At 43.3% G+C, this 9,605-nt stretch overlaps 1 long non-coding RNA gene across 1 annotated transcript in view; it reads right to left on the bottom strand.

The window, feature by feature from the left end:
- Positions 1-6,976: 6,976 nt before the first annotated feature.
- The window catches only part of LOC116081818, an 18,837-nt gene continuing 16,208 nt past the window's right edge, over positions 6,977-9,605 (bottom strand). Inside the window, exon 3 of the long non-coding RNA XR_004115017.1 lies at positions 6,977-7,088. This is a non-coding gene — a long non-coding RNA (uncharacterized LOC116081818). The remainder of the gene's footprint in view (positions 7,089-9,605) is intronic.

Below are 9,605 nucleotides of genomic sequence, written 5' to 3'. Positions count from 1 at the left end.
TTCAGACTGCACACAAGACCCATGAGTCACTGTGAGTAGCTCCTTCATGCCCTTTACCTTCTTCAATCAATTACCAGCCAAGCCAGCCATGTCTGGCTTTCAACCCAATCAGAGTTTCTTTTTCTGCTGGTTGAAATCCTCGTTGGTATTATTATTGGTAACTACTGGAGGGTCTTCCTGAAGGGAGACAAAGAAACAGACATAAGTTGAAAATAGCCTTTGTGATCACCTTTCTCTCTGCTCTTTATGAGCTTGACAGAATCGCAAGAGCAGACATGTCTTATAAAGAAGACATGTCTTCTCTGTAGAAAACACAGACAGTAGTTCTCTTCCTGATCAGATCGCCATCCCAGCTCCGCTGCTGAGCATGGCATCTTCTTCTTCTCTGTGTTCTTAATTGCATCTCCCACTCCAAGAGCCCTGGGAATTAATTACTTCCAAGTCAAGTTGGAGATGCTGAGGGCATTGCCTTTTGCCCTGTCATCAACCTAAAGATACAAAAAGGTCGAAGACAGGCAAATGGCTTCTTCCCAGATTATAATCATCTTAAAATCGTTGTCACTCATGACCCTAAAGAAAAATTCCCTGGCCCTTTCCTCTTGGTAGCCATTCTTCACTGTAGTGAACTTTCTCCAGGGCCAAATCCATCAATGTCCATTGTAAAATTACTAACAGTTTGATGTTTTATTAACCCTTTGCAAGAACTTCACACAGGTGGACAAGCACATGATACAGAGCAGCTAGTGGTTACTGTGCCATCCAGACCTCATTAGAAATGCAGATTCTCAGCTCCTGTTGGACCAATCAGACTGAGGGGGTGGAGCTCAGAAAACTTTCAGGGTTTTGATGTTGGGTTTTGTTGTTTTTAAAAACAAGATTCAGGAATCAGATGCTGGGGTGAAAGCCTGCTAGCTCAGAGAGGCAGACCTTCCTACTCCACTGATGTCCTGGAAGGAAAGACCTCCTTCTCCTTCTCTAGGCTGTCTTAAATACCCTTCAACTCAATGACTCTCCTTTCTACTTCTTTATGTTCTCTCCCTGTCAACTGATTGCTTGCTGTGCCTCTTGACCTGGGGTTGACTTTATTTAGCTCTTGGGTTAAAGGTGTGTGCTAAGGCCGAAATACACCACAGCAAGGTTTTTCCAGCTCACAACCTTGGAGTTCATAATGTGATCAAATATCCTGCAACAGAATTTGTTGTCTACTGGGATGGGAAGATAGTGAAATAGTGAGCTCATTAAACAGTCCAGGCTGAATTTACCATCCTCCTTCTGCTGAGATTATAGCCATGTAAATGTCTGGTAGCTTCTGTAGAGGGAATTCCTACCCTGATTCTAGTCTCCTTATACAAATGACAGCTGGAGAGATAGATCAGCCCTTCCAAGGGACACACATTCAACTCTGAGCACCCATGTGGCCACTCACAGATCTTTGTAACTACAGTTCTAGGGGATCTTAGGCCCTTTTTTGGACTCCTCAGGCACCAGACATGCAAATGATACACAAACATACATCAATGCACATAAAATAAAGATAACGAAAAATTTTAAATGGCAGATGCAAGTGTTTTGAATTCTGATTGGTCACTTTTATAAGGGGGGGATGTAATCATGCCCATTCCTGATTGGCTAACACTTGCCTATGCCTATAGATGTAGTTCAGTATTTATGTCCAGGAAACCATGTGAGACTTTGAGATGGGGTTCTGTTTATTATCATGGTTGGGAAGGGAGTGCACCTCTGCCACAGAACTCTATGTGTGGTCCTTCTAGAGGCTCCAAATGCTGTGCTACCCCATGATCAGCCAGTTACTGTCAGGTTCCACTTTGAATTTGAGGTCCAGATGACTGCCTGAGGTCCTGCTTTGACCTCACATGTTGTTTGCTTTCATTGTTAATTGATGTTTTTGGTTGAGACAGAATCTTAACAAGCTGACTCAGAACTCACTTTAAAAAAAAAAAAAGGCTGGCTGGAACTTGCAATAATTGTTTTCCTCAACATAGCACTTGCTGGGGTTATAGATGTGTGCCATTCACTGCAATTCTTAACCTTGTCAAAGACGGTCCCAGAACTATAGCAATGCCACCATTAAAAAGGAAGGAGGAGAGAGAGGGAAAGAGGAAGGGAAAGAGAGAGGGAAAGAAATAGAAAAGGGAAAGAGAGACAAAGAAAAAGAGAAGAGAGGAGAGGAGAGGAGAGGAGAGGAGAGGAGAGGAGAGGAGAGGAGAGGAGAGGAGAGGAGAAGAGAGGAGAGGAGAGGAGAGGATCAGGAGAGGAGAGAGGGTGCTGACCAGCTGTCTCTTAACTTCCAGGGTTCTCACACTGCCACCTTCTTCCTCTTATTGGCTGTAATTGATGACTTGGCCTTGCTACAACACCAAGTCAAGACAGGCTCTATTCTTCACGTTCCCAGACTCACATGCTGATGGAAGGAGCATCATTTACTGCTTCTCGTGCTAGGGTCTCCGTAAATTACAGGCTGGGTTTATGTGCTAAATGTTCAGCAGAAATACCCTGCCTTGTACCCAGGAATTTCCCCGAAAGAATGATTACTGTGAAAACAAGGGTCGTGTATTCTCTTTCCCTCCCAGTCTGGGCAGTTAATAGTGAATTCATAAGTCACTGCAAGTTGCAGAAGCATCTCCCACAGCACTCCTTAGTTTATTAAAATGAACATAAGCATTGGGAGGAGAATTAAATTGTAGCATAGTGACAAAAATCACAATAAATCACATTGGTGTAGCCATCCCTTCTGTAACAGCTCAGTGTGCCCTCATTCAAATCTGTGAGAACCTGTAATTAAAGGATAGGCCTTCGCCTCAGCTCAGAAGGGTTCTCTTCAGGATGCTCTGCCCTGGTACCTCCCAGGCAAACAGGAAAGAGGGATAATTTCCCCTGCATAGCCTCTCAAGGATTAGCCATGGCACTGATGTTGGAGCAACAGTAAACAATGAAGCCTAGGAGCTGCTTCTCAAAGTTTGAAATGAACTGTCTCCCCATCCCACCTCTTGATTTAATTCATCTTGGGGCATAATGTGGCTATGGAAAAATTTATAAATTCCCCCGATGGGTAGGTATAAGTCCAGTGGAAAAGTGTGTGCTTCATATTTGTAAAGCTTTGAGTCTGATAACTAGCAGCATAAAAATTGAATGGATGGATGGACAGATGGACGGATGGGTGGACAGATGGGTGGATAGACGGATGGATGGATCTCTTCCAGGTGACTTAAATGTGTAGCCATATTTTGGAACAATGGGCAGAGAAGTTGAGACATGATGAACATTAAGGCTTTATCAAGAAGGCTGGACATCCTTGGTAAGTTACTCTTTCTGTGCCTCAATTTCTTCATCTGTCAAGTGGGCAAAGCCTACTTCACATCTCACATCTCACATGCATTATTAAATGAAATTAATGCATCTGCATCCAATTATCTATCTCAGTGCCAAGGGCCAGTCAGTATTATGTATTAATTATTGACACTCTAGTTATGATCATACTTATTATTTTTCTTGATCTTTCTAAGGATCATGTGGCCAAGGACATGTGGGGCTTTTGCTATTCAGAAATTTTTCCAAAGGTCCCCAGCTGGTGACTTCCAGCTTGGGGTCTCGAGCTCTTCCTATATGAAATCTCAATTGTCCTGACATTTATATCTTGAATTAGGGATCTTAAGACATAGTGTTTGAGGAATTTAGAGTTCAAACAAAACAAATGAACAGCATCAGTAAAGCATCATTCATTCAGTGCATCAATCATTCTGTGTATTATTCACTCAGTACATCATTCATTCTGTGTGTTATTCAATCAGTACATCATTCATTGTGTGTATTATGCACTCAGGGAGTATCCATGGAGTCTGTGCTCTGTAATAAGTGATGTCCTAGAACAATAGTCCACCTTATCTGTTGAATCTTGTTTCATGGTGTCCTGGTCAAGGAAGCCAGGGACACAATTAGTAAGTTTTAACTTGTATGTTATGTGAGTAGCACAATGAGATCTGGTGCCCAGGATTTAGATCAACCCTTTGACCTGTGTGTCTGTAATGGGTGTGCCACCCCTCTCTGGCACTGATACTGGCTCCCATGATATCACTGTGCTGGTATTGAAGTATTCTTTTTTATCTAACATTGATCTTCTAGCAATTTGGACACACCAAAAATAAGCCAAGGAAAATGCTTCATTTGTTAAATAAAAAAAAAAAAATGAGAAAGTTCTCAACTTAATGCTGAAGAAAACAAGACCAGATATTGAAGTCACTAAGATATAAATTATCATAGTCAGTCCCTTAATGAAGATAACTTACAATTAAATTCTATCATTAAGTATGCATGTATGAGGAAACCCATGTTGTATATAGAGTTTGGTACTATGCAGAGTGTAGGCACTCACTGGGGTCTTGGACAAATACTCTACAAATGTCTACTATGGTAAGATAGGAGACATAAACCCACACTTCCCTTAGTACACTGAATGAGCCACTGTCATCTCATCCCCGTCTCCTACAGTCTCCTGTACCAACTGTCAGGGTTTCCCATGAATAATAAAGCCACTCCCTTCCTTAGAAGTTCCCCTCCCAGCCACAGGGGCAAAGACAGCCAAGTTCTTTACAACAGTCCCCTTGCTAGGACAGGGCTATACCTTTCTTTTGTGTGTGTGTGTGTGTGTGTGTGTGTGTGTGTGTGTGTGTGTGTGTGTCAGACATTTTTTTTCTTTATTTACATGTAAATTTCTCCATTCCCAGTTTCCCCTCCAAAAAACAAAGAAACAAAAACAACAAAAACAAACCCCTGTTGCCTCCCCCCTCCCCATGCCTGCCACCCCGCCCTCTCCCACTTTCTGGCCCTGGCATTCCCCTACACTGGGGCACAGAACCTTCACAGGGCCGAGCTCCTCTCCTCCTATTGATGATCGAATTTGCAATCCTCTACTATACACATGCTGCCTGAACAATCAGACCCCTCCATGCGCGGTCCTTGGTTGGTGGTTGAGACCCTGGGAGCTCTGAGGGTGCTACTTTCAACAGCATTTGACACAATGGCTCACCCTTTCTTGGGGTCTTCTCACTGATCTTTGCTGCTGTCCTCCTGCCTCCCAGGCTATGCCACTTCTTTGTCACCTGAGCTTCAAGCCTCCAACAGGCCTCTAGGAGTAAGAATACCCAGAATCCTTCCTGGTTTCTTAACCTCCTTCCAGGACTTTTTTGGTTGGTTTTTTGTTTTGTTTTGTTTTGTTTTTTTGAGACAGGGTTTCTCTGTGTAGCCTTGGCTGTTCTGAAACTCTGTAGACCAGGCTGGCCTCAAACTCAGAAATCTGCCTGCCTCTGCCTCCCAAGTGCTGCAGCACCACCGCCAGGCTCCTCCCAGGACTTTTGATAACGAGAGGTCACAATGAGTCCAAAGTCTTTATCACAGACCCACTTATTTAGCATAACACCAGACTTAAAGAGCTGATACTCCTCCACTTGGATATTAACCAAGCTTGAGTTAATATATGTTTTGTCAGAAAATATGATTCTTCTAGTCCTGGAATTCTTTTCCTGAAAATGAGGTTTAGTTAGCAGATCTCTAAGCCTCATTTTTCTGGTTCAGCAGTTCAATCCTTCATCACCCGGGCACTCTGAGGAGTACAGGGCTCCCCTGGGAGCACACAGGAAGCACGCTGAGATCCACTAGGCTTGTCCCATATGACACTGCCTACCCCTGGGTGATAAGTCAGGCCTATTGAGTTCAAGGAGGGGACCGTTTGCTCCTACTGTCACTTACGACCTACAGTTGTCTTATGGATATAGTAAACATGCAACTTGAGCCTCCATTTCTTTTATTTCACAGGCAAAGAAGAGGGGTTCCACTTTTGAGGGCCCTCTCAAAGCCTCCTCCAGTATCCTGAGCAAAGTTCTTGATTCCTGTCTTTGAACACAATTCTCCAGTCCTTCTAAGTACACAATAATTCCTCCTTCCCTGTTGTCTCATACCATTACTAGCTTCTTTGTCTAAAATTACACCCTAAATTTCTCTCTAAATATATCACCACCCCCATGTCTATCTGGGTAGTCCAAGTCTCATTATCTCTGGTCCCCTCTGCTGAAGTAACTTTGTGACTGGTCTCCCTGCTCCCAGGTTCCCCTGCTTCTGTTTCTGATTCTCACAGTACATGGGAGTGGTGTGTTTTTACATGTGCATATCAGCCTCAGCCCATGTCACTCCCCTGCCCTAAACTCTCCCATGATGCCCCCATCATACATAGAATGCTGTTGCAGCCTGGCTGTGTTCTGAATACTTAGTCCCCAGCTTCTGGAATCTACTTTGAAGGCCCGTGAATCTTTAGGAAGTGTAGCCTGGGTGGCAGCAGAAGATCACTGGGAGCAGGTGTCTGGGGGCTTCTCCCGCCTTTGCCTCGTATTCTGTTTCTGGTCCACCTGTGATGTGGAGAATCTCTGCTAGATCCTTCCACCAGCCTGGACAGAACCACTCCCACCACTGTGCCTTTCCTACCGTGATGGAAGAAACCGTTCTGAAAATGAACGGAAGTAGACATGTCCTCCTATGAGTTGTTTCTGCCCAGCATTTTGTTACAGTGATGCAGAAATAGCAAGTGAAAGCCCAGTTCCCCTTATCTTTCTCTCCACCACCTACCTGGGATCTCTCCTCCAGCACACTGGGCCCTGAGCTCCGGTTCATAGCCCTCCTACATAGACAGTCGAGTAACAAGAAATGCTGATGCTGAATGCCGTGCCTCGTCTTGGTGTGTTGAGGTTCCCTCCTAAAGAGCTGGCACCATCTTTGGTATTCTTTTTCCTCTTACCCTTATTTAATGTCCTATTAATGTATCATATATTGGCTTATATATGTTTGCTTTTCTCTAGTGCTAGGGAGGTATAGTGGTTAGTTCCAGATGACAAAACAAGGTATTATAAGCCAAGGGTACTTAAAAAAAAAAAAAAAAAGATGCTTTTTTTTTTTTTTTTCATAGTTCTGGGGTCCAAAAGTCCATGGTCTGGGAGCCATCAGGATTTGTTTGTGGAGAAGTTTCTCTCCCTGACTTTAGATAGGTGCTTTCCTGGGTCCTCAAAGGGCCTTTGTATGTACACCTTAGGAGAGAAAGAGAAAACTCAGTGTCTCTTTTCTTATGAAGACATCCACGTTATCACATTGGGCCCTGCCTTAACAATAACAGTTAGCTTTTATTGATTCCTTAAAAGCTCTTTCCCCCAAATACAGCCACATCAAAGGTTATGACTCTGATGCATGAATTTCAGGAGGACAATTCAGTCCACAACAGAGGTTAACCCTTATGGCAAGGCCATTGCCCTGTCTGTTCCCTGTTATATCTGAACCGATCGATGTTGGAAAAAAAAAATACTCAAAGCATCAACTTTGCAACCGATTAACATGGAATCCAGCTCTAACTTCAAAGCCTTAACAGCTGTGTGACTTCAGGCATCTCCTAAGCTTTTCTTAGACTGGCCCTTGGTGTCAGGCATTTCTCCTCTGCCACATAAAAATAGCAATGATCTTTTTCTATAGATTAGAAAGGAAATTATATGTAAAGGATTAGCATAATGTATGAATAACATAAAGCCTGAGAATGATGTATGATAACCACTGATAATACTATCATTGCAAGCCTACTTCCCATCTCATAGGAGCTGAAAGGGTTACCTGGTCTTGATAAAACTTCCCTATGCAAACTCCATTGTCCAACATCTTCCTTATCAATAGGATGCCTGTGCTCTTGGCTACAGCTAAAGCTATCCCATTTCCCTTGCCAATAATGAAGGCCATGGTGTATATCTATAAAATGACTTGAAAACAGAAGTACTATAAACCTAAGATGTAAAGTTCTCAGATTAGCAGATAAAAATATGACTCCTAGATAAATTTGAATTTCAGATAAACAATAACTTTTTCCATATAAATATGTTCCAAATAGTGCATGAGAAGCAATTATGGTTTATCTGCAATTCCAATGTAACTGAACATCTTTGATTTTTATCTGGAAATGTTTTCCTGAGCAGTACACTTGAACGTTCTTTTCCCTTAAATATTAGCATTCTCCATAGAAACAGAATCAATAGGACATATGTCTATATAGAGACAATAGATGGGAAGATACTTCATTATAGGGAGTTGGCTCATGGGAGCTGACAGACCCTGAGACCTAGAGTCAGCAAGTTGGAAACCCTGTCCTATGGCTCAGATCTAAAATTCCTGTGTGTTAAAGGCTTAGTCCCCAGCTTGGCATTTTTGGGAGGCAGAGGAGTATTTAGAGAGGTGTATCCTATCATTGGGGGCATCTCTTGAAGAGGATTGTGGGAGATTGGTGGTCCCCTCCACCTCCTCCTTTTTTAATAAAGTCTGTCCAGTAGCCTTAACTGTCCTGGAATTCACTACATAGATCAGGCTGATCGCAAACCCAGAGATTCAACCCCCTCTACCACCCACGTGCTGGGGTTGAGTGTGAACCACCATGTCCAGTTCTAGTCTCTCCCTCTTCTTAGTCCCCAGCTGCCACAAGAAGAGCCACTTACTTGGCTAATACTTTCTGCTCTATGACCTATTGCCCCAAGTCAGCTAGGCCAAGCAGCCACAGGTGCAAGCTCTGACACTGCAAGCCACAGCAAACTGAATTTGATGTTCACAGTTACTTGTTATCATCGTGGGAAAGATAAAGCTGTAAGTCTCAATCCAAAGCTCAGGACCTTGGGGCCAAGAGGAGCTGATGCTTTCATTCAAGCAAAGGCGGGACAAAGGTTATGATAGAAATTGAAGACCAGCACCAGAAAGGAAATGATTTCTCACTCCAAAGCCTATCAGAGTTTTGCTCTATCCAGGCCTTCAGCTGACTGGCAGAAGCCCGCCTAGTTAGTGAGGGCGCTGTGATTCTCCCACTCTGAAGATTCAATTGCTGACTTCATCCAAAGCACCGTCAAGAAAACACTCAGAATAATATCTGCCCAAATACTTGGGCACCCCATGGCCTGATCAAGTTAGCACCTAAAATGAAGCGTTACAGGTGGAAAGCCATTTTTGCTTCCACCTGCCTTCTTGCCTTCAGTTGTGCCTTCTTCCTGAGGCTTCTTCTCCCTGTGCACAGCTGCCTTAGTAACCCTGCCACCCTGGCTTCTAAAAAGAATGGGTCAGAAAACTAAAACAGTCTAAGTTTATGCTGCTCAGAACCTTCAACTACTAGCTTTCAGATTGTTTTTCATAATATGTAAGAAATGACATGTATGCATGCATGAATATGTGTGTGTATGTATGTAGGTATGTATGTATATGCTTATCTTATCAATGCACTTACTTTCTTTTTTTTTTTATTTTCCTGGTAATTGAAGCCAAGCAGAACTTGTACATATATAAATCAGAAATCTTAGCACCAATCGTCAATAGCCCCTAACAACAGTCTGGCGTCTTCGCTGAGAGTCACTCTCTGAAGTGGTCTTGTAGCTGGTAGGTTGTGCTTGGTATGTCAGCATGATTGCCCACCACCACTGCCAAGATATTCACAGCAGTAGACGCAGAGTACCATAGCGTACAGTCCCCCCAACAGATCCCACAGCTTCATCTCTTTCAACTCCTTCAAAATACTTGTATGCCTCCCCCCC

Source organism: Mastomys coucha, unplaced genomic scaffold (genome assembly GCF_008632895.1).
Source record: "Mastomys coucha isolate ucsf_1 unplaced genomic scaffold, UCSF_Mcou_1 pScaffold7, whole genome shotgun sequence".
In the NCBI taxonomy this organism is placed as follows: Eukaryota; Metazoa; Chordata; class Mammalia; order Rodentia; family Muridae; genus Mastomys; species Mastomys coucha.
Note: the sequence above shows the minus strand (reverse complement) of the source record. Positions and strands in the feature narration are given on the sequence as shown.